At 37.1% G+C, this 25850-nt stretch overlaps 1 long non-coding RNA gene across 2 annotated transcripts in view; it reads left to right on the forward strand.

Annotated features, from left to right (window-relative positions):
• Positions 1-25850, forward strand: part of LOC127018576 (uncharacterized) — a 219210-nt gene that overhangs the window by 180182 nt on the left and 13178 nt on the right. For both annotated transcript variants that reach the window (XR_007766771.1, XR_007766770.1), the window contains exons 3-6: positions 16555-16593; positions 18325-18402; positions 19692-19769; positions 23248-23315. This is a non-coding gene — a long non-coding RNA (uncharacterized LOC127018576). The remainder of the gene's footprint in view (positions 1-16554; positions 16594-18324; positions 18403-19691; positions 19770-23247; positions 23316-25850) is intronic.

Consider the following 25850-nt stretch of genomic DNA (forward strand, 5'->3'; position numbering starts at 1 on the left):
ATCTTTGCCTGGGTCCAACAGGAAACCTTGATGTCCAAAAGGAGACTGGGTAGGAGGTAACCATATAAGTCAGAAGAATTTTATTTCGTGTCAAAGGAAAGCTTCAGTTTGTTACTGTTCTCATTGCATAAGTGCTTTACTATTTTCCTGTAATACAGGGATCTGGAGTTACTTCTTCCTGTATCTTCATGTTCTCTCTGAAAGCCCAAATCCAGGTGGGATCTGGAAATGTAGGCGTCCCTTGATGAAAGAGCTCAATTCAGTCAGCAATCTCGGAACATGCCACCTCTGTGAGGGGTCCCCATCTCATTGAGTTGTAGGTATTTCACGGTGGCAATGTGCTTTTGGAGTGGGGGACCTGACTTCTGCTCCTATTTCAATTCTAAGAATTACAACCTGCATCTCCCAAGACATTTTCTGAACATCCAGGATCTAAATAACTTTGTGATGCAAGTATTTTTCTTCCCTTCTGTTGAAACTTTTTGAATGTCGTTTCTAAAATTGGGCTTTCACTGGGCCACTGCCATTTTTCAGTCATTCTAGACTTAAAGGAATTAGCTAGTAATTGAAGCTGGAGAGCCATAACCGAAGGGTAAACCCATCAGCCCTGTGCATATATATCTTATTCTGTACAGTAATTGATACATGTTTATCAGATTTGCCTGGTGGACTAGACTGGGGAGGAGTGGAACTTTTGCTGTTCTTTTTTACTTTTATATATAGCAATTCCATACTTATTATTTTAATTAAAAGAAAAAAACAAAAACCCTGAGCATTTGCTTTTACTGTAGTCTATCTTTCTATGCTACCTGAGATAATCTGTAAACCAAGATATAAAAAATTGAATAAAACAAGCATGAACATGACTGAATAATAGGTTATTAAATTTTCAGGAAGACAATAGGTATTTAAATTAAGGAGACATAAAAAATCTGCATATAAAAATGTTTAGCGTAAAGACTACAACATCTAACAAGATGAGACAAGCAAGAACTCATCAACAGAGGGAGGCTCTAATTGGAGTGGCACAGTAAGGAAGACAAAGAAAACTGACTTTTCAACCTCAGTTGGTTTTTTTTAGGGAATGAAATTTGTCAAGAAACCTAGGAGAAAACTCATTCCACTGTTTACTGCCATATCATCAAGGTAACAGAACAAAACGTGTTAAAAGAAAAAAGCATCAAAGAAATTCTGTAAAAAGAAACAGCAGCCTGGGATAGATAGAAATGCTCCCTCTGAGTCAAATCAAGCCTTAGAGCAGAATAATACTCTTACGTGTTATCTTCATTAGTGACTATTCTGCATCCTATTTAACAAGTATTTCTGTGAGTGGCAGAACGCGTGACGCTTGATTTTCTCCAGTGCCATCTGTTGTGTGGAATCACTAATAATGGTTGAATCTGCTCCGTAAACACTTCTTCAGTGGGAGTATTAATCTGTCTCTGTCCTTGGTCGTTTCATGCCACCTCTTCGGACAAACCTGGGAGCTTAACATCTTTGGTACTTCTACCCCAGTGTCAAATAAGGTTGACCTTGACTCCTAAGCATGGATGAGAAGTTTGGTGTTTGGAGAATTTACAGGGTGGAGAATGATGGATAATGGGAATTTATAAGTTCTGTTTCCTTAGGAAGGAAGGAATCCTGAGCTGGGCTTAGAAAAGGAAGCTGACTTCTGTAATAGGTTCAAGCCGTTTTCTAGAAATACTGTATTTGTAAACAATCAATTAATAATGCTAAATGACTGAGCCACATTTAGGATGCCCAATTTGATCCTAACTAGCTGACCACCTCTCTGTGCACATTACAGCACTCAGTCTGTCATTAGTAACAAGCGCTTACGCTCACAGAAAATGTGATGTTAGGCATCTGTATGTTGTCCTTTCACAGACTGACTTTCAGCCTTTACCCAGAAAGTGCCCCGGCTGAGTGCCTGATTTGGTTGTCGCATATAGCAATGTAATTCCATTAGCTCAACTGCGATGGCGTTAATCCTCATTTACATGAGCATCGGCGACAGGAGAAGGCAGCCCTCTGTACCTCGTCTGAAAAATGTAATTACTCTGTGCATATAGAGATTGATCAGATCCTCCTGGAGTCGAGGAAAAGCCTCCTACTGATTTTGGTAGTCTTTGGACCCTTATTAGAGACTTCTATTTCATTCTGAGGTACAAATAAATAGCCTTAACAGCAGTGATCAAGCAATGCTGGTCCTGTTTAGAAGATGAATTAGCCGGTGAAGAGAAATGAAAGCTTATATGAGAGGTACTGTAATCTAAAGGATAAACCATTGTTTCCTTAACAGCAGTAGTTATTTCAGTAGACTGCACTTTTATCACTGAATAACAAACCCTATTTAAATCTCTGCTCGAAGTTGGCTGTCACTAAAATACTGGTAATGCTTTGAGCAGGTAGAAAAACCTTGTCATTAAGGTCAAGGATCAGAGCCTTCTCTTTGGTAGGGAAATCTCCATCATGTGAATATGTCTCCATTATGATAAAATAAGGAAGTAAACTACAAGGAGGTCATTGACTGTAAGAAGCAATTTTCCAGCTCTTATTGCTTCTGATACTCTACAGTGTAATTCATAAACAAAAGCATAAATCAACAGCAACCTTTTCCAGCAGGTTAGCGGAGAATGGGAAGAGATGAAGCCACATAACACAGGATATTAAATTGCTGTGACCAATTTCCTGTAATCATTCTTAAAAGAAAGCAGAACATTTCCTCCTTATAGTTACAAAGATATTTTGTAAAATCCTGCATATTTTAGAAGTGTTTCAGAGCATCCAGTATAATAAGTCTTTCTGCTGTAAAAAATATGAACAAGCAAACAAACAAATGCAAGCATTCATATATATTCCCCTGCCATGCTAGTGAATTTTCCTATTACATGCATGACTGCTCCCTATTCTGGCACTTACTTTATCACAACATTTACAAAGGCTTCTAGGCCACCAACAAGTAGTTTCAAGAAAAGTATGTGGAGGCTGCTGTGTCTCATAAATACAATCCATTTTCTTTTGTTTCTTGATAGTATATGCTCAGCTACAACAATTCTGCAGCAATTGGCTATTGGGAGCATTTATAAATTGTATGGGTTTGTTTCCCCACATCTATCAGAGTAAAAATGATCTCAGTATTTTGATGCTTCTTCAGTGAGCAGTGCTGCTTACAATCCTCACAGGCATGTATTGTTTACAAGTAAGCTGAATTTAATAGTAGAATCACGACCTTCTGAATCTACATTTTAACTTTGAAAAATTGTTAGCTTAATTTCAGTTTTTTTTAATGTGTCAGAACTATACCAGGATGTCAGTGATCCGAGCTGCATGCACAGGTACCTTCCCTACTGCTATCCCGCCTCACAAATGTCCCAGTTTGTGGATCACACATACTTTTGTAATGATACCTGTAGTGGCTGATGTACTGAAATTTAGAATGAGGGCAAACATGGTGAGCATTAAAGGATTTGAATAGTTAATAAAAGAGGAAAAAAATTATGCCTAGGACATAAGCCCGAGATCAGGATTTCTAGTTGCTACTTGATACTGCCATTGATTGAAAGTGATTACTGCTTTGGGTTTTCTTATTTGGTTGACTATTCTGGTAAGGTTACGCTTTCATCGTGAGGTGGAAATGCGAAGTGTTGTGCTACTGTAGCAATTAGGTGGCTAAAGTTGGAACTAGCTTGTTATTCTAAACTTGATGTTTTGGAGATTTATGTTTTTAACAATTCCTTCTCCCTATCATTCCCATCTGTGCCTCACTTTCATAGAAACAGTCTTGTATTCCCTCCTATATGCAACTATCTTACAAAAGGTAGATATTTTCAGAGAAGTCCAGATTTCCAAACAGCCTTGCCATTTCCTTTTTCAATTATATAGTATCTTCTGTTTGTTATATTTAGAAAATGGATCTTACCTACAAACTTAGTCTATAGTTTGCTGCTTTTAGGTAATGCTGAGGAGAACTGAGTTTTGAAACAAAGGTTTTCTTTGGCATCTCCTTAAAATACAGTCGATTGCTCGAAGTCTGTCATTTGGCAACATGTTGCTGCTAATGCGAGCAATGAGATTTGTTCTGTTTTGGTGGAACTTCCCAGATAATTAAGGAATATTTTTTTTTTAGGGTGGTGTGTGTATATCTACATGTAAATTTATAATTAATAAACCTTGCTGGAAAAATGTCAGAAATAAAATTGCCATTTGAGAAGCTCTCAGTGAAGGAGAAATTAAAATGGAAAATAGAATATAAAATGTAAGTATATTCAATAGCAGAATCATAGAAAAAACCTGCTCCCATATTTTGAAATTAAACTGTATGTACTTTTTCCATTCAATTTAAGGAACTTATACTGTGAGTAGGGACATGCATAATGAATTTTACCCTTCAGCTGGTACAATAAGTTATTTGTAACTGAATATATAATTCTGTTAATTTGTTCAACGCCCGCGTTGGAGATAGCCATTTTTAACAGGCGGGAAACTTGTTAATGTGAAAAGCCAAAGTCGACAGAAAAAACTGGTATGAAGTCAGTGTTTCAGTATGGTGCTTGTAAACAAGTTTCAGCCTTATGGGGTGGGGTTGGTCCCCTGCAGTACTGGGGCTTCAGACAGTGATAGCCCAAAGGATGTGGCAGGGTGAAACATCCCTGTGAAGTTAACAGTACATCCAAGGAAGGTATGTTGATGTTACACTAGTTACTAATGAAGAATGTTTAATGTTCTAGAGAGAAAGCAACAAAATAATCTGGAACGACTTGTGTATGCCAGTTAGTGAGTGCCAATTACACTTCGGTCCTACTGCGCTCCTTTTGACACAGGAAAAGGATAAGGGCAGGGGATCTGTGTTCTTCCCTTCTGTGCTAGCGCTGCTCTCCTTCTACATGGTCTCTGAATGTTTTGCTCATCCCACGTAGCACTCACATTTTCTCCATCTGCTTAAATCGTCATTCAAATTACAATTAAATTCAAAATTAAGTATCATGCACACAAAATGAAGTAGCTAAGCAGGAGCAGCTTTGCCATACTGTGTCCTCACAGCACTTACAATAATAAATAGTTGTACTCAAGTAAGCTAAAAAGAAATAAATGTTTCTTTCACATTCTATAATTTTGCTTTCTCCTGAAACTAAGATTTTCTCTATTTGCTGAGTAAAATTTTGAGAAGGACCTTCTTCACTCCCTGTAAGACTGAGTTGGATGTATCTATAAAAGATCACTTTTTTGAATCTGTGTTTCTCTTTCAGAACCATTTCAAAAAGGAGGAGATTTTCTTTTTTTTGTATAGCTATACTAGGAAAACAGTTCACAATATTTTACCTGTGAAATTAAAGTGCAGGAAATAACTAATATCAGCAAAATACTGTGAGCAGTTTTGTTGTTTGACTAGGATGGGAAAATTGCAGCAAAATCTCACACAAACCTGTTTCTTTGATATTTGCGATGTACTTTTGTAAGATAGAGGTTGTAAACCAGAAACTTTTGGAGAATATACAATCATTTTTATCTAAAGGAAACTTATACTCAGTCATCTGTGTAACCTCTGGATAAAACCTTTCTAAATAATAGGTGATAAAACACAAAACCAGCAAACATTAACAGGCAGACAAAACCCTGTAAATAGAGATGATGACTAACAGCTTTTTTCTTGCAAATATCTTGATTTTAAATGTAATTATAGAAATAATCTTTATTTTAGATATGTTTTATCTTATGTCTTATCTCTGTGCATTTTAAACATGTTTTGTTATGATATTCACACCTTGTTAAAACTGCCCTTTACATCTTTCTTCATGATACTGTTTCACCGCTTTATAAAGCGGTGAAAAAGCGGCATGCTAGTATTAGAACGCCCCGGTTGTCTGCCAAAGCTCCACGCCTAAATAGTGCTTCTGTTGTGGGTCAAAGTGAGGTGCACCTTACCGATTTAAAAGTTATATTTCTTATATAGTTTTGAAATTTTATTTCTTTGTGTATAAACAGAAGGACATTGCCATCAGGACCCCTGTTTTCAGGCGAGAATCCCTTCTTATAAATTACCCCAAGTCTGCATAGTAATGAGGCCATTTATATGGAAATAGATGCACTACTATTCTTTTGCTGGCTCTCCAGCAATTCATGAACTGCGTTTCACATTATGAGAAGTGCTTCGTGAATCAGATGAAAAGCAAAATTGAGACACTGGTAATTTCCAATGTCCTTTGATAAATACTACTCCAAACATGAAGGTGGTGAAAGAGCCAAGAGGTGTAAGACAGAGGAGGTGCAAGTGATAATAATGTCAGGGGAATTGAATGCTATTGCAGATAATAGTTTCCTCTTCCTCGGTTGATAAATACAGAAGGACAGCAGAGACATTTATCAAAAGATAAACAATGAGCTTAAAGGTGTTCATTTTCAGAGAGGAAGATGCCTTTTACTTTTGGATGATGATGTATTAGCGACTTATCAGTTAAAATCAATAGTGTCTCCAGTACATTAGCAGAGCAGGTACTTACCCAACTAAGGAGGTTACTTGTTCTAATTTCCTTAGATAATGAAGATTTCTGAGAGACAGGCAACATGCTGATGCATAAAAATATAGTTGACTTAGATTTTCTTTTCAAGCAACTTTCTAAGCAAATGCAAGTAAGTTCAGGCAGAAGTAGCAAGTATTTCAGGTGCGTTATCTCTGGTGACTAGCAATAATTGCAACAAAGTCATGGTAGAATTTTAGCTTGCATTAATTCATTTTGAGCTTCACCAGGTAGTGAGTGAAGGCTAGAATTTGGGTAGGGATGCCCTAGAGTGATAAATCTGTAAATTAGTAGTTTGAAACTAATTTCTAATAAAGGAGCTACTGAACTCCTAGGAATTTGTGACACTATACTCTCCACCTACCAGTTACTGAATATTGTAACTGATTTTAGTAATTTTTTCCATCACAAACTGAAAATTATTAGTCATATGTAACATTTCGTATAGCAAAAGAATGTTGTTACATATATACACACACACCTTTCTGCGTGTGACAGTTTTTGTCGTTTTATTTTGAATTTCGCAATGTTGCTTTTGGGTTCTTAAAACCACTATTCTTTGAGTCTTGTAAATTATTAAAAATTTCCTCATAATTGGAAGGAAGGCATTTGGAAAGCAAATCTGTGAGAATAAAAAGAAATTAAGAACACATTTTATATCTCAACACTCTAAAGGAGAAGGGATTGTTTTTTTCTGGGGACTGAATTACAGCCCATTATAACTCAGGTTGGTATTATAAGATATTTAGTCATTTTCTTATTTTTAGGTGAGTGAGGATTGGGGGAGGGGAAAATATAAAATTAAAAATAAGGGTGGATGCATATTTCTTGGTTTTTATTAGTGATATTACTAATTTGTCTTAGTGAAAAAATGTTGGATTGGCTACTTTAGCTGACTACGGTTGAAAAAAATTTACCATAACCTAGGAAACTTGCAGTTCTGCTACCCTTTGTAATTAAGGGCACTTGAAGATATAGAAAGGATTCAAGGTCATTCTGTTTCTTGGGTAGGAAGTTAGGTTTTGGAACTGCTGGTGGGTGGGTGGGGGTTTTTTTCCCCCTTTTCCGTAAATGAAGAACATTGTTTAGGATATTATATATTTTCCTTGGCCAGTGAAGGAGCAGCTTGAACTCTCACACCAAATATTCTAGGAAAACAAAGTGAATTGCAAATTGGAGGGGCTGAGGGGCTAGGGAGAGGGGAAAAAAGAAGAGCGCAAGGTATTCTGGTCTTTCGCTGGTAAAGCTAACACTGCATTTATCCCATGAAGTTCCCTAGCTCCAGGGAGGAGAAGGCATGCTACTTGTTTTTATACAGAGATCTGTCAAAGGTACTCATCTTGAACTTTGTCCACCTGGTTATTATTGCATCAGGATGAAATATTGGACAATGGTTTTCCTTCTGGAAAAAAAGAAAAAAAAAAAAGGAAAAGGAAAAAGCAAAGGCAAGAAAAGAAATAGAATAAAAGTGGAGATTTTTCTTACTATGTCAACTCTGTTTTTTCTTGATATCCCCCATTTCTCCCCCAGAAAATGCAATTTGGAATGGAGTGTATAAAAAAAGATGCTTTAAAGAGCCTTCACAAATTGGCAGTGCATTTATTTATACACATTTCACCCTGACTCATTACATATCATCATGAGGCTCCCCAGGCTACACATAAAAAGAAGAGCAGACATAAATCAAACTAGATGCAACTCTTCCCTTTCTTCACTGATTCAGATTCCACACCCCCCCCCAGTAATACACATAGAGAACATACTTTTTTTTCCTTATTACTCACAGAGGGAATACTATTCCTGATATTATCATCACTCTTTTTATCCAATAATAATGGTAATAATGATAATCCTCATTGCATATGTATTTTAAAGCAAGATATAATTCTGTGGAGATACAAGCACCTTATTTTTGCCATTGTTCATCTAATCTCTTGAGAATTTTTCTTTCTAGCGAGTAGTTGATATTAAACTTTTCTGTCAACTTCTAAGATGAAAAGTTTCTACTAAACAATTCTTAAGTGTTTCATCCCTCTGATTTTCACTCTGTATATGGGAAAAAAATCCAGTCTTTAAAGTGTGTGAACTAAATGTATCTTTTTTCCTTTTCTACAGGGACAGTAAATCCAAAATAAAGTAATTTTGAATATTCTATTGAAATCAGAATTGAATTCAAAGTTTTCTGAGCAGTTTTTTTGCAACCTGTATCTTTAGTAATTTTTACAAATTCCCTGTGGGTGGTATTTTTTCTGCCTCATTTTAGGCTAGTCTCCTGAAACAATCTGTCTAGACTCTTTTATGTTCAATGAAGTGAGAAAGGTTTCCCTGGAGGATGATGCATGGTACCTAAGTGGGGGTTCTGCTCTGAATTTCTCTTCAGAGAAACGGGACTATCTCCCTTGTCAATAGAAGAACATGTCCCAGTTCCCTATTGGAAGTAGATGACTGAGTACCTTTTTCTTCAAATTTTTTTGTCCTTTTGTGTTGAGATTGCTTTGAGGTTGTGTTTTGTTGGGTTGGTTTGGGTTTTTTGGTGGGATTCCCCCCCCTCCCCCAATATTGATGCTGATCTTCTGGGTATTCAAAATATACTGCAGAAGGGCTGTGCCAATGCAAGCCAAGAAGTTAGGGACTCCCCCAAGATCTGTATAGTTCACCATATATCTGACAGTATGCTTTCAAAGGGCTGAAAAAGCGAGGGTAGGGCGTGCCTGGGCAAAATTTGAGAAACAAAGCAGTTTTTGGAAAGTGACAAAGTAAATAGTGGGGATATGAGAGAGAAGTTTCTACCAAGGGCATAAAAGGGAACTCTGGGCTTGATAGAGCAGTAAGCAAGCTGCTGCTTCTGGGCTTTGTCCCAGGTATATTGATGTTAATTGTTCCCGCTGCCCCCGATGTTGATCAGTCTCAGTGTGGAAGAAAGTAAAGATTTAGTGACATGGGAAAATGACTGGCAGGGCTGTGGGGAGGTAAGGTCCTCCCTCAAATCTGCTAATTTACGAGTTGAGCATGTGAGTTAAGATTCAGGTTTATCATTCAAAAAGAATTATGTGAGAAGAGAGGAGGGGGCAGCAATGATAAGAAACACCTCTTCCCCCAAACCCACTGTAGTTGTCTTTTGGTAAAAGAAAGATTATTCTTTCCTGAATAGACATCTCTCAGGACTTGTCTTAGGGCATGTTTGTTCAACAGCTTAAAGATTATGCCAGAATGTTGCCAGCATAAATTTTAGATGGCAGTGGAAGTGAGAATTGAATCTCACTGTTGTTCAGGTTGGTAAAGATCATCCAAAAATGTGAATATTAATTAACACTGTTCTTCACCCAATGATCCTCAGCCTGTATAGATTAGGGGGAATTTTTTCTTGTTTCCAAAGTATATTACAAGAAGGGTTCTTTTTTTGCACTGTTTTGTGGTGATACTTAGTGATTTTTCTTTTTTTTTAAACTCTAAATGGTCAATGCTGTTCTTAAAACTAAATGTTTTACATTTTTTCCATCATTTTTTTTAAAGGTAAAAATAACTAAGCATTTCTTTCTAAATGGAGTGTGGCATTTATTTAAACTTTCTGGGTCAAAAATTATTATTTTTACATATAGATATAAAAATCTGTACACTGCTACATCTAGCACTTTTGAGTAAAGTCAGGATGTATAAATTACAACTCTAGTGATTTAAAATGTTACAGTAGAATGTAAAGTACTGGCAGATGATCAAAACCTAGAATTGTTAGGATTTTCATCTTCCAACCAGTAAAAATCACTTGCTTGGGTAATGATAAAAAGAGATTTTTGTCTTCAGGTTTTATGCAATACAGTCCCCTCTCCTTTCATTTTTTCCTCTCCTGATAGCATGATTTTTTAAAAAATTTGTATTGTAAGTTAAGTTGGAATAATGGATAACGTCACCTATTTTGGTGGTTCTGCACTGTTAGATAACGAACAATTTTGGAGGAGGGTTCAAAAATCAGGCTTTTGCTTTTGATCGCAACTTTCCTAGCTATTAAGACAGATTGCTTCTTTTTGTAGCTCTGTAATATACTGGCTGTCTCTTTGGTGTCTTCCTTGAAAGAATAAATGCACTCCAAAAGGAATTACTGCCAGGAGGGAGAGTGCTTCTCTCGACAGTTTCTTATGCAGTCAGCTGGAGGAAAGATGCTGATCCTGATGCTAATTCAGCTCACAGAGGTTCAGTGAGCTATGACTGAGTTTCAAGGCCCACGTGAATTTTCAGAGAATAAAGGCCAAAGAAATAGGTTTCTGCATCTAAACTTAGTGAGTTGAAGATTGTACAGGAAACCTTGCATGAGAATTATTTGCTTAACAATCCCAGTTCGACTTCCAGGCTATCCACTGATTCAGGTTGCCCTTCTTGGCGATGCGCCATCTCATTTTTCAGCACTGTTCCCTCAGCTGAACAGGGTGGAGGCTGAGTCTATAATAAATCTATATAATTGAAATAATATCCTTAAATTTTTTACGTTAGAAGAGCACATTTTTATTCCATTTTATTATTATATATACAAAAATATGACTTGAAAGAAAAAAATAATTGTGCTGTTCTTCAATTAGGAGTTGGTCTGAAAATATTTTCTGTTATGCCTGATTCCTTGTTTCTGTGCCCAGTGCATTACAAAGCATTATCCTACTATGTCAACCAGCATGCTTCACAGAACAATAACTTACAGCTGGTTTTATTAATTATCACCTTATGTAAACCTGCTAGAGGTGAGCTTGGATTTCTGGAACCAAGTATCAATGTGGTGATGCTTAACCACATTTCTGCTTTCCTAGTGGCCTAAAGAAAGCTATATATCTTCTACATGTGGAAGGTAGCAATATCCAAGCAAGTAGGTGCGGATCTAAATGCAGGAATTCCAGCTTAATCTCTTGCTTTTGTATTTTATTTGCATATTTCCCTGGGACCACAGCAGGTGAGAAAAATGGGCGGTAACGGGTTTCCCAATGTTGCTGTTCCACTTCAAACCTGGGAATATTTACAGTTGTGTTGCATTTGCCTTATAACCCAGCAGATCGCTTTAGAGACAGTGACTGCTTTTGAATACATTGCTATGCCACTGTCTCCTTTCCTAGATGATGCAAAGCCTCTACAGGAAAGGAGTGAAGCCAGGGAGAGCCTTGGGAAATAAGTGCTGGTTTGACTTACTGATTTTAAGGTGTTCAATCTCTTTATCTCTAGGTCCTTCTAGCAAGGACCTGGTATGTTCTTATCCTTTTGTTGTTAGAAGAAATAGGAATAAACAGACGTTATAAAGAATCAAACCTATCTAGATGGGGGTTCAGACCAGTTTTGCTCAAGGAGGCTTTATGGAAACCCTATTTTGTTCACTAGAGAGATCGGTCACAGCTTCCAGTTCTTGTCTTATGTTAGATCAGGTCCCACCAGTTTTAGTTATCTTCTCCATTTTTTACTGTTGCTTACTGCTGCTCTCGTTGAAAATCTGTAAGGCCTTAACCGTAAAGGCTATGTTATATCCTTTATGTTCAGTTAAAAACAAAGCACAACCCCCCAACCCAGTACTTTGAAGTAAGTTTAATGTTTTCAAGAATAATTTAACATACTTTTGTATGATAAAAATAGTAGAACTAATTTCATCATAAAAATGCTGTTTCTGGAGATCAGCATTCGTATGAAGAATAATTAGGTTATTTTTAAATGGTGAATTCAGGTCCTATAAATCTATTGATCTTACATTTAATGAACTTTCAGCTACAATGTGTGGGTGAAGTTATGCTACTTGTGTTGAAGTGATAAACATAATGGTAGTGCAATTACTAGACAGAAATTATTTGCATTATATATCTTGTTCTCTACTAAATGTCTAGCATGAGACTGTTGTCATAATTGTACTCTTTTCTCAATATTATTTAAGTAATACTAAATGCTCTTAACTTCAGGAGATCAAATACTTCATTTCAGCAATTCAAACTGAACAATATATGTCCTCACCTGTATGTGTAATTTGCTTTGTGCTAGGCACTGTACGAAGTTTTAACCTTTCAGTGTTCTAAATTTTCTTTGAAAACATGTAGCCCAGTTGTGTAAAGAAGTTACTCAGCTAGCATTAAATTTTTTTTTTTTGCAAGATTAGGTACTAATTTTTTTCTGTTGTCTTGACAGTATCTTTGAAGGAAACCACTCCTTACAGATGCTTATGTCTCATCTTCCCATAAATGCTGGCATTAACAAAGCTATGTAATGCTATTTCATTCTACTATTTAAAAGCCAATGAGGCAGTACGCTTCCTCACTGTGTGTGATCTGCTGTGGTGCAATGCAGAAGAAATAGTTCACTAATTTTGCACTGATGAACTGTGATATATATTGATCAGTATCCACAGCAGCTGTCAGCCCAAAGGTGAAGTTATTTCTTGATTTTCATCTGGTGCAAGGAAAGGGGAGAAGCCTCCAAGTATTTGGTGTTTCTTTAGACCTATTTCTCAACAGTGAGAATGAGTGTTGGCCACTAAATGTGCAACAAAATGCCACAGCAAACAATGCTGATCCTTTGTAATTTAAGAGATTGTAGATTTGGCATGACTTTAAAGACTAGTATGAAGTGGATTACATGACTGACTGGCATAAGGAGAAGCTTACCCTTCTTCTTTAGTCCCCAGTCTACTTTGTGCAAATAAGTCTTCATTCAGCAATATGGAGACCTGATTTTATGCCATGATGTGAGCACTCACAAGAGACTGCACTTGTTGCCCAGAGCAGGAGTGTAGAACATCCTACATCTTATCAAATGCCATGGCAAGAAAAGAGAGTGGTTAGGCTTTTGATTTATCTTTTTTTTAAGTTCTTTTCTATTTTACTATTTCTTGGGATGGGTAAGATGTGTTTATTGTAAATCTGTCTGGGAAATTGGCACCAAATTTACTTTGCTAATGTTACAGGTAGAGGAAAAAATCATGCTTGAACATGTGAAGGAAACGGAGGTTTAGTTACACTTGCTTTTATGGCTGTTGAAGTTTAGCTTTTAGAAAACAGCCTATCATTGCTCCAAGTAATAGTGCCTGGAAGTGATATACTGTTTTCTTTCCATCAGTAACTGCAGCACAGCTGATGAAGTGAAAATTTGAGTTTTTATTAACGTGGGTTCAAATTCCAAAGAGCTGTATTTCAAGCATAAGTATATCCATCTTTTCCTTCATAAAAAAAGTTCTCTTTAAAGGTGTCATTGGGAACGGCATCTATGTATGGAAATCACATGTTTGCAGACAAAGAATTATGTTTGAGTTGCATCACATGATATGAAATCTCTAATTTTCTCAAAATTTGTACTTTGGAGAATTTCTGAGAGTGAATCATGTGGGTTGGGGATCTCTTGATCCAGCATCTCTTGATGTTGGACTAGATGATTCCAGTCCAACAGTATTCTTCAGCTGGGTTTGGTCTAAAAAGCATGTCATTAAGATTAACTATTCTTTAACTTTGTTGTCTTCTAAAAGTTTCTCATTCAAATAGCAGAAACAGCATTATACGAATAAAACCGTTGTCGAGAAGTTATTGATAAATGAATGGTTTAAATCACATAAAGGTTGAAAAGTAGTACTAATCCAAGTTGTTAACCAATAATAAAAAATAGCAAACATCAGTATAATCAAATTATCAGCTAAAATCTTACTTTGTTTATCCATACCTATAATAAATAAGTGGATAAGAAATAACAAATAAAAAAGCGCAGACATGCATCTAGGGAAACTAGAAATACATGTTCCAGAAGCTTTTACTAGGACAGACCCCCAATGCAATGTTTTTTTTTCTTTAATTGAATTCCTTTTCCAATCTGGTTGGTGCTTTGAACTGCTATTTAAAAGACTCGTCTCCAGGGAAACAAGATCTATGTGGGACTGAGAAACTCTGACTGACAAATGAAAGTGTGGTTGTAGTCAGAAAAAGTGACTCTGGAAAAATGACATTGTGGGTTTCCATATTTTTCTTTCTCTGGGACTTCCAGATCAAATTGGCTCAGCTGACAAGTCAATCAGTGATTTTTTCAAACTGCCAGTGTTTCAGCTCAGCATGGGAACTGAAAATCAAGCTGCAGTATTTCCTCCTCTTACTGCATTGCTTGCGATGCCGGCCATCAGACCTGTGATAGTATTATTACCTATGATGCGCAAGGCAAAATCCAGCTCAGTAATCCTATTTTTTAAACGGGGAAATGATACCTTCTTGTTTGTAGGCTCTATATAGTTTAAGCCAGTCTTCATCTACCTTCCCTAATTTATACTGATTCTTGATTAGAATAGCGCATTGTTTTCATCTTCTGGGACTATAACTTTATGAAAGTTTCAAACTTAGAACAGGTCAAGTATGTAATATCTTTCTTGACATATGGTTTAGGTACTTACTTTTAAATATTTTTTTCACCGCTTGCTGCTTTTTCACAAGGCGGAGGGTGACTAGAAATGGAGCAGACAATAAGGTGTGGAGAGCAGGAATCTGCTGAGAAACCTGTGCAAGTTGTTGACTAGATGGTACAGAAATGTCATCTGAGAATAAGCGTGCCAAGGAGCTGGTTTAGTAAGCCAGAAAGAGACTTGCTTAGAATGGGTTTGGGGATGAAATTTACTGCAGATCCAGAGGAGGGCCAAGCTCACAGGTTAGCAGAGTGGCTTGTGGCTTAAGGTCAAAGACTGAAGGAGAATAATTACCCTCTGTAATTACCCTCTGTGTTGTGAGCACATAAAATGTAGCTTTATGCACTAGCCGAGTTCCCCCCCTTCTCGTGCATAGTAGGAAAGGTTGATGCTCTTCACTGAATGCCTCTGCAGTGACAGTTGTCTTCTGGAAAATACAGTATGACTTTAACCTGAGCACTCTTTTTAATGCTCAAGTTGGGTGAAACTTAATTGTACTTAACCATTTCAAGCCAGAAAGCATATATTTTTATGAAATTTAATAGGCTTTCTTTGTTCCATTGAAACCAGTAGTGTCATATTAATGATAGCAATCTTGTTGCTTTTTTTACTTGTTTTGTAATCTATTAAAATAAAACCCCTTTGTACTATTTTTTCGATCAACCATTGTCAGACATTTTATATTTTAAATTTCTTTACGTAAGCGTATCCTTATTCCAAAATGATCCTTTCTGCAGATGAGTGTTGCACTAAAATTTCCTCCAATTATTACTTTTGACATCAGTACTTTATTGAATTAGCCATTTCCAATTTAATTATACTTGCTTCATTGTCTAGGTCACCTTTTAAACAAATTCATATCAGTATGAAATTGCTGGTATTACTGAATTGGATTGTGATGGTTCTATTGTCATGAAGATAATTTCTCTTTTTTTGCTCACATTTGGGAAAGCTGAATTAATATTAATTTATTAAAATAGTTTAGAAATTTATTATTACTGGTAGTAAAACTGGATATAAATAATGTTTACTTGTTTAGCTTTTAAAAACATACGGGAGACAGTATTCTAATTAAGTAATCCTTAGTTTAATTATTGTTCATTCCAGAAAGTGAAAAGGTGAAGTCATATCCTTTATTTATTTATTTTGTTTCCGAGAGATGCAATATATGTGAGGGCTTCATAGAAACATGCAAAAACACTGGTCTTTACTCTGAAGAACATAAGGTGTTGAGCACTTATCCAGTATATGTTTAAGCCCCCAAGTAATCCTACTGGACTTGGGTGAAAATAATTACAATCACAGTTGTTTTAGGATTAGGTTTTAAACTCAAATTAAACTATGGCACAACAAATAGTGGCCATAAATAAATGAACCCCAGTGTACAAGGACAGGTTCAATAATATATTAGTTAGAACCATAATGAGAAAATAAATGCTAACTGTAATAAAAGCATATTGGTAAATTAGTCTCCTTATAAACATCTTTACAATCCCCTTACCCTTTCTAGTTGAGATGTGTTTTTAATAAGATTGTATCAAGGATATTAACAACTGTTGTATTAACAAAACCAATGCTAAGCTGGTCACCTACTATTACTACTACCAGATCTTCTACTAAATGGTTTTTTTTTTTTTCTTTCCATTGTAGATGCCATATCGGCAGGGCTTTGATGCAAACAAAATATAGGTTTGTATTAATATCAGTTTGTTAGCTTATGTGAGTTTGCTCAGATACCATTGTTTATATCTGACTGTTTTTCTTTCAACAATTTTCATTGTACTATTCCTATAGTCGGTGTTAAAACTTTAAGTGTTTGTGGTTTTTTTAATGGTGCAAGTATATATGAATGCTCTTACGTGTATACATATTTATGTGGTGATGTATATGTAATATCAGTTTTTATAGTGCAGAAGTCAAGAAAGTGCTGGATTTCAGCCTAGCCACCTGATTTATCAGCCAGAAAGATAAAGTTAAAAAAATCTTTTATATAAGGCCAAGCCACAAAAGATAGCCAAGCTAATGAGGAAGAGATGTCACATTAGTGAGTTTCTTCTGCATGTTTTTCTCTATCTCAAAGGGGTTGTTTTAAACACCATTTTTGTTTATTTATGTGGTATAAAATCTTCTCTGTCACATGTCCCTTACCTATGTGCAGATGAGTGTTCAATACATCTGCAAAATGATGACCCGTTAATAACCAAAATGAGTGGCAGAGTCTGACTGTCCTCCCCTGTCGCTGAACTTCAGCACTTTGAGTTGTAGGCTTTCTTTCACTGCTTACTGCATTTATTCGTCTACCAGGAGAGCATGAGCAAGGCCTAACTCTGCTTTAAGAGACTCGGTCAAATCAATATCATGACACCTGGAGCGTTCACTCCTGTACCAGCGTTCCCATGGATGAGTGCTTTTGTGAAAGCAAACATAACACTCGTTCTAGGTCACTGGACATGTAGCAAACAAATCTGATCCAGGCTGGGTTTTCTGGACATGTTGTTCATCCCCATGAGAGATGCAGAATAATCTGGTTGCATTATACCGACCTTCAGTCGAAGGGGTAAGAGCTTACTCTCATTTATCTCAAGTTATACTTAGCCTGGCAGAAATGTTAATATGTACCAATGTTTAATTGCCAACGCTATTAAAAGAATACCTTGGGACTGATGGGCACATTATTTTACCTACTTGATCTTTGGTATTTGCTGTATATCCAGTGAGCTAGGAAAACACTTGTTTCTTATGGAGCCTTTCTCCACGCTGTCAGAGATGAATCCGAGATGATGGAACTAGGAGCTCAGCAATATTTCTCATGCTCAGCTTAAAAAAAGAGATGTTGGGAAAATCTTGAAGTGTGTCGCAGGAAACTTTGACGTTTCATAAACAGTAACAACTATGTCTTTGAAAAACGTCTCTTCTGAATTAATGGGAAAGTTTGAAGAGGAGTGGAAATTTCTTCTAAGGGGAAAAAAAAATGTAAACCCAGCATTTAATTTACATTGACACAATTCATTTGACAATTCAACTGTGATAATAGTCGATAGTATGCTGTTAGGTTATGTTATGCCAAATCCTATTTTAAGGAATGAAGCCTTTTTAAGTAAACATAGTTTTATTATCTCAATCTCTTTGTTATGCATGTTTCTATGTAGGTGAAGGTTATACTCAAACTGACTATAAAGTATTTTTGTTTCAGTGAGCAGCTGCTGAGGTTTGAGGGAACAAATTCATTTTGGAAACTGTGTGTTAATGTGTTTCCAAAAGGAATGTTGTACAGATCGTCTGTTTTGTGGGACATCTAAAAATATTATATGTTGTGAATTCGAAGAGAACCAAATTTCAAAGTGTCAAAATCTCATGTAGACCAAAAATTCTCCATGTCAATCAGCTCTGTTCAGTACGTATCTTCTGACTTTTTTGCAGCCAAAGAGTCTTTATCGCAATCCCAAGTCCTTATGCGAACAGGCCACTCATCATCAGCGGCAGGCAGGAGCTGACGAGGTAAGAGACAGGAGTGATCATGCACTTAAAAACCACAATAGTGACATCTGCAGACACTTCAGAATGTAAAAAATCCTGTGCTGGGGATTAAGAAGTATAAACTTCACATTTTGTGTAAACAGAGAACTTCCAGCTGATGTAGTTTCTGCTTGATATATAGTCTCTGTTCTTCATGATAACAAAGAGACTGGTCTGCCCAGAAAGACAGAAAATGCACCTGAAACAGTATCCGACCTCACAAGCTGAGTGTGGAGGTTACTGTGGGAAATGGTCTTGGGTCAGCAGCAGAGCCTGGAGCATACGGAGCATGGGATACCTCCCTTTGGGCAAGTTTATTTTCTTCCCCTGGCTTTACTCCAAGTGTGCCAAAATGCTTTAGTAAAAGGTACGAAATAACACACAACAGATAACTTACCAGAAAGCCTGGTAAAATAATGGGTATTGAAAATGAAAATAACATAATAAAGTGCTCTGGACAAGCATAGGAGGTCAGCACTACCAACCCCACTTAAAATGATCACCAATAATTAAGCTGTTTTATGTTGAATTCCCTTATGTTTGTTTGGATAAATGCTCTAATTTCACTGATGAAAATATTTAATAAAAACACAACCTTGACTGGATGCCTAGTGTTTCCAATCTTATGGAGAGATTTAATAAATGAGGCCCTGCAACTTTTATTTAGTGTCTTCAGGTGGTAAATTAACTACAAGAGGGCTTCCCTATTGTTCCCTGAAAGCAGTAAAAGCAGAGGGAGAATTAAAAGCAAAACACTAATTTAAATCTGAGTGTAAGGGCTAGAGAGTTCAAAGAGAGCCTATCCTTGGTACACAATAATATTCATATGAAGGCAGAACTTCATAGAAATTAAATTTAAATATGGAGTATATATTTGAATATATGAACAAACTCCTTTATAAATTATAGTTAAGTGCAATGCACTTTGAATAATGGAAATTAATCTAGTGATTTTCTGATATAAGTTATTTGTTATGCAGCTAAAAACAACATACGTTCATTGCTTTTCTTTTAAAACATTCTTTGCAACTGAAACTAAGAATAAAGTTGGGGGTTTTTTTGTGGCCATTGGTCTGACTACCAGATCATCAACTACTGCAAAGAGGCACCTGCCCGCTGAAGTCAGTGCGGGCTGGCAGTTAAAGCAATGGAGTAATAGTTTTATGTGGGCTTTATTTTCCGTGATACATGCTGGACAAGAGCAAAGAGAAAGAAATTCCCTGTGCGTCTGCCTCACGTTCATTTTTTCACCTGGCTCTTGTTCTTGACAGATGCGTGAGAAGGGGTTTGCAGGAGGGCATCAACAGCTACGTGAGAGACGAGATCTAGCCTGGCTGGGCGATGGACAGGTAAACACATAAGGATCGCCAGCAATGCACAGCAGGGAAAACGTGGAGGGTAAATCTGTGTAAAAACATTTTCAAAGTGCGTGGGAGATGATCACAAGGACTGCTGAGGTCTGGTTTCCTATGGTTTGTAGCTGAGTCCTCATCACAGCAGCAACAGAACGTGCACCTCCTTTAGGGGTATTTCCGTGCACCTTGAGTGCCTGTGAACAGCCCCGGGGGTCCCTCTGCACGGCCCCCTCCTGTGGGGGCTCACAAGGGAGCTTAAGCACAGAGCCTTCCCCTTAGTAGGAAGCAGTCATGGGGCATCTCTGTTCTACTCAGGCATATTGTCATGAAATTCAGAGGAGGCCCATCCCTTTGTCAAACACGGCCGTGTTGTCCAGTGTGTTCAGTTCACTGTAAGGAACATGACGACATAAGCATCTCTTCCTGGGGAAGCCGAACTAAAAAATAACATGATAGACAAAGAGACAGAGGAGGAGGGTGCAGATGGGACCAAGGGGGTGGGGGAAGACAAAAATACCAAAGTTATAGAAAGAGACACAATGCCAAGGCCTGGGAGAGTCGGACCATCTGGTTCTGTTGCAGTACCTATATGCGAATCGTCTCCTTTCTTTGTTTCTCTTTGTCAGCAAGAGGGAATAAACTATGTGAGGTGTAACGTGAAGGCTTTGGTGTAAAACAGATGATGAAGTAGCCTGTGTTAGGAGAAGCTTGTTTTATTCACTATGATTTGCAAAAGATCTCTCAGCAGTACAGGCTGTGACAGCGATTTGCTGTGTGCAGTTTTTTCACTGCAGCAATAGCTGCTTGCAACCCTTTCTGTGTGTTTAAAAAGCGATGCCTCCTGGATAAACTGTGAATCCCTTGAGCAAAGCAGTGCCTGCTAACGTTTTACACCTCTGAAGCCTAGTTAAAGCTGATTCGTGTTACAATAAATGACCCAGCTGACCGCTTCTCCCAAGCTGTGTGATTCAGGAAGACTGAGCCAAAGGTTGCCCCCAGGGACCAGGGTAGTTCAGAGAGTTCATAAAAGAATACAAAGCCTTTCGCTCCTGGGTTGCCCGTCTTGGTCCAAAATGACAGAAAGAGTTATGTTTGCATGGCCTGTGTGCTAAAAATGGGTGGTTTTACTCCAGTCTGCCGTACAGCTGACACATCGTAGCCGTAGCTGCAGGAAGACTAATGATCCTGTGTTCATGCCACATAAACCACCCTTAGCGACTTCTTTAGTTTCAACCAGGTCACGATGGACACGGTTTGGCACCTGTAGGTAGGAGTTTGCAATGCTGTTACCTCTTCCTGGAGCTCCTGGGGAATAAAGAGCAACCATAAGTCTCGGTCAATCTGGCACCTTCAATGGGCACTAAATTGACTTAGAAGGGATGGTGAGAGAAGCATTTGGGAAGCATATAATAGACCCAAAATGATCTTCATGCCCTGGAACTGGAGTTTCAACATTTACAACAGAACGAACGTTTCACATGAATACAAATTTCAAGTGAAATAACCGTGGGGAGAATGTTACATTCAGCAAGCTGCTGCCGGGCTGATAGGAGAGGGGAATGCATACACAGAGCTGGGTGCAAGTTTTGCATTTAATTAAATGGGAAGCCTGCATGAAGGTTATGCCATCTCTGTAAGAAGCCCTGCATTTTTTAGCATTTGACGTGCAGCATTATAAATAGGAGAATGGTTAAATTACAGCCACAATAACATATTATATTGTTCATAGCAGTCCGGTGTCAGCAAAATGGATTGATTTTTATTAGGGAGCACTAAAGGAGTACTAGATTCAATTGAATAAAGTAAATGTGCTGTAATATCTCTCTAAAGTTTCTTGCATTTTCCTGTAGTGGTACCTGAGAGAAGTAAAAATGTATGTGTAAACATAGATATTAATGAATTAGCAGAGTACAGATACTGAAAAATTCCTGTCTAGGAAGCCCAGTAGGAACCATATTCTTGTTTACTGTTTCCAACCCTGCTGGACAGGATGCAAATTCCTACACCTATGATTAAAATAGTATTTTCAAAAATGCTCAAGGAAAGATGTAGCTGCCTCAGGGAATGCAATTCTTTGTTAGACTGACGTTAACCATGTCAAGTTGTTAAAAACAAAGTGAATTTCTTTAGCCTAAGTCAGCAAGGTTAACGTAAATGTAATGTATTTTTTTAGTGCTACTGAAGTGAACTTGCTTTAATAGCATACAAAAAAACATGTTGGTCGTCTTATCCAAGACTTCTAAAATAGCAAGGCCTACATTATCTTGAGGATGAGAGCTCTGCAGAAAACAGAAAGACAATTCCTTTCCCCATAAGAATAGTTTGTTGCTATCATCAAATTCTGCTGCTGACACAGACTCAGATGAGCTCTTCTTGCTTTGGTATTTAGTTCATACACGTTTAAAAAAATCTGCTGAATTGGCAGTGAAGGTTTCTGTTTAGGCTTTGTGATAATGAATTGGTACCCTCTTAGTTTAAATCTAAGCAGTCACTTAAACCCCTCCCAGTCATGTAGGCAGCCTATTTTGTATGCAAAAGTTGAGCAATATCAGAAATTTTAAGTATCTTTTTAAACACGTGCACTTGATCCTCAAACTTACATATCTTACAGGCAAAATAACAAAATCTCCAGTATGCACTCTGGCAATCCAGGAACCTGATTTGGCTTATTCTGGTGTGACTTGCTCTTATCAAAAGTTCTTTGTTTAGACAGTATTGGCATTTGTATAGTTTCCTTTGGGTTGATTTTTTTCATCAGTATATAACATCTCTATTGTTATACTAAGGTAATCATTAAACATTAAAACAGTTATCCTACAGCTGCTTTCAGTTGGGAGCTGTTACTGGTATGGTCTCAGTTTGCACTAGTAGGACGTACACAAAAGGTTAGACTTGAATGCAAAGTTGCAATCTATCAGAATTCAATGAATTGATGGAAACACACCCTCAAGAAAATTTTGTAATCAACAGTGATAGTGAGCAAGATCTGAATTTCACCTACAATAGGTTTCATCTTGAAATTAATAGCAGAGAACTATAACTTTTGCCACAGCAGCACAAAAAGCAGACCCAGAACCCTGCGGAGAAGTACAAATAATGAAAACAATTGGTTTTGCATCTCTTAGGGTGAACAGTTAAGTTTGCTTTGTCTGATGCGTAGTTGAGGTAATTACAGAACATAATAATAGCAATGAGATATGACAAAAGTTGAAAATCAGTGCTTGCTATGGGAACTACTGGGTGTGTTTTGACCTACGCACAGATCTGCAGGCCTTCAAAGCTGGGTTGGATACCCACAGCATGTTCGATTTCACCTACTGGACAGGGCTACTTACCTTGAGCTAGTGCTTGTATTGGGTGGGGTTCAATCCATTTCTTATTGGGAAGCAAAGCATTGATTTCTATTGATAGTCTGGGCTTTGTTAAGTAAACAAGTCCTTTTTATTTGTGCTCTTTTTCTGCTCCTGTTCAGACATATGATGGCTGACATTTTTATTGCTGGTTCCTATTCCTGAATACTGCTGGTGTAGAAGATCAAAGGTAAACTGTCTCTTGATTTTGCTTCTCTTATTGGTTTCAAGCATTTGAATACGCTGCTATTAGCCAAATTAACAATATTTGTTATACTGTGTTATCTGTGATCTTACCTGTTTCCGGAATAAAAGAAATAGATATTTGAGGTTGTTATTGTATTTTGTGATTCTTATCATGCTTTTATAGAAGAGTAAGTCACTTGACTTGGGTTGAGATGTTTCTGATTTACATCATGGAAAAAGCAGAGATTGAGAGAGAGAATAAGCAGGCCATGATGTTTTAAGGATATCGTCTGTATCAGATGATAGTGGTCCACAAAGCAAACTGGATAGATACAAGATATTAAATCAGAGGAATCAATATCTCAGTTTTATTTCTTTTGAACTTTGAAGCTTTCTTTTGTCACAGTTATGAGGAAAAAATACTGTATGCTCACAGAAACAGAGTTGTTTGTATATCGTGAACACAAATGTGGTTTGAGATTATATTTTTTCCCTCAAAATAACAGCATGAGGCCTTACAGATGTGTCTTTAAAAGCTCAGAAGTCAAGTTATATGCATCCTAAACAGCAGAAAATTATGGACTCAGTAGTGTTATGATTTTGTGGCCTTTTCCTGAATCAACTCCAAACTGAAACTGCAGATGCCGGAAGAGACCGATAAGTATGAATATCAACACCATAACAGAGATACTCAAAATAAGTAACCAAGAAATTGTCAAAGAAAGAGCTGAACAAAATAATGGCGAGATTAAAACAGTCATTAATACTGAAAAGCTAAAGTGGGATAAAAGGGGCCATGAGCATTACGGTGCAGCTACCCATGCAGCCTACAACAGTTTTGTAATTAAGAAGCCATTAGCAGTCTAAATGCTGGGTAGTGTTATTCTAACTCCCACATCATGTCAGTTAAAACACCATTAATATGTTTGATGCATTATGAGGTAAATCAGAGATAAACTGCTGAGGTCTAAGAAGATAAATTTATCTTTTATGCTTTTATAGAATTTGGAGGGGGAGCAGGGAGATTTTCAGTACCAGTGCTCAATGGGAACACTATGTTCTTGCCTGGCTTTCCAGTTCACAGAGGTTTGGACTGAAACCTGGGAGAAAAGGGTTCAGTTCCGGGTTCTGCCATAAGCCTACCGAGCGACCTTGTCAGTCATATTTTCCCTCCAATAAGTCTATGTTTTTTGTGTGTGGAAGAGAAAAAAATTGTGATTGTTATATAAAGTAGTTGGAGTATTACAGGTTAAAAATGTTGTTATCCAGATAGATCTGGATATATATACACATGCACACACATATGTTATCACCGAAATCATTGAGCTTCACACTTTGACAAAGTGTCCATCTGTTTCCTACTTCTTTCAACAAGATACTCTCGTTTATTAACATAAGAGGAAATGAAAGCAATTGTAGTGCTAGTTTTAGCTTAAAAAATTAAACTGCTTTTAAGTGTTCTATAGAACACTATTGGTCAAAATATTGAGGGAATTTAAAATATGTATATACCCACTGGATATCCACTGTGATTAGGTATCACAGCAGAGTTGGAACAAACATTAACAGAAATTAAACGCGGATCTAAAGATCTGTAAGTCCCAAAGGTACAGATCAATAATAAATTAATAAAATAGTTCAAAAGTATGCACAAGAATAGTTCTTAAAATGATCTTAAAGGGCAAACCAAGTGTTTCAAGTAGAAAGCAAGAGGAAAACGGGGCTCAGACTTCGACTACTGTATTTTGTAATGTACTGCACGTATTTTAATGTATTAGATGAAACTATTGTTCAGTATGATATAATAGAAAATGGATGAAATGGTACACATTTCACATTTAAAAGGCTTTCAAAACGCAGTGATATTTCTGTGAGTGTGCGCCTTTCTAGTGGCTTTGGATGGGAAAGGATGACAACATTTCAATAGTCTTAAGCTTGAGATTTATTTCTCCATTTAACTTCTCTGTTAATTAGTTCATTTTACTAACTAGCCATTTATGTGACAGATGATTCCTTAAGCAAATGCAACAACAGTCATGCAAGCTTGGAAATACTTTTAAAGAAGATCTGCCAATATTTTAGTTAGGGGTTTCAGGGATTAGTGATTAGCTGATTAGTATGTACGTTTATGTTCAAAATCATAACAGCCTGTGGTATTGAGATGTCTGGAGTTCACTCTTAACACTGGGTCTTTTGAGCTGGAGAATCGCCTAAAAGGTACCTAACTTAGCATGTTGTCAATAAGTAGGTATGAGATTTCATATATTACTTGAAATAATGCATCTATCACATAATAGTCAATAGTAAAGGGAAGTAGAAGAGACTATAATTGATTCTAAGAAAATATATATACCTGTACCCAGAACTACAGTAAAAGAAAAGCTGAATATATGAAGTTGTTATTGCTTTTCCTTGCATGCCAAAACCAGTGTTTCAAAAACCCTGTGGCTTCAGGGAGTGAAAACCTGCACCCATTGAAGTCAATGGGAGTATTGTTATTAAATTCAGCATGACCAGGATTTCACCTCGGGTTCAGGCA

This window comes from Gymnogyps californianus, chromosome 7 (assembly GCF_018139145.2).
Source record: "Gymnogyps californianus isolate 813 chromosome 7, ASM1813914v2, whole genome shotgun sequence".
NCBI lineage: Eukaryota > Metazoa > Chordata > Aves > Accipitriformes > Cathartidae > Gymnogyps > Gymnogyps californianus.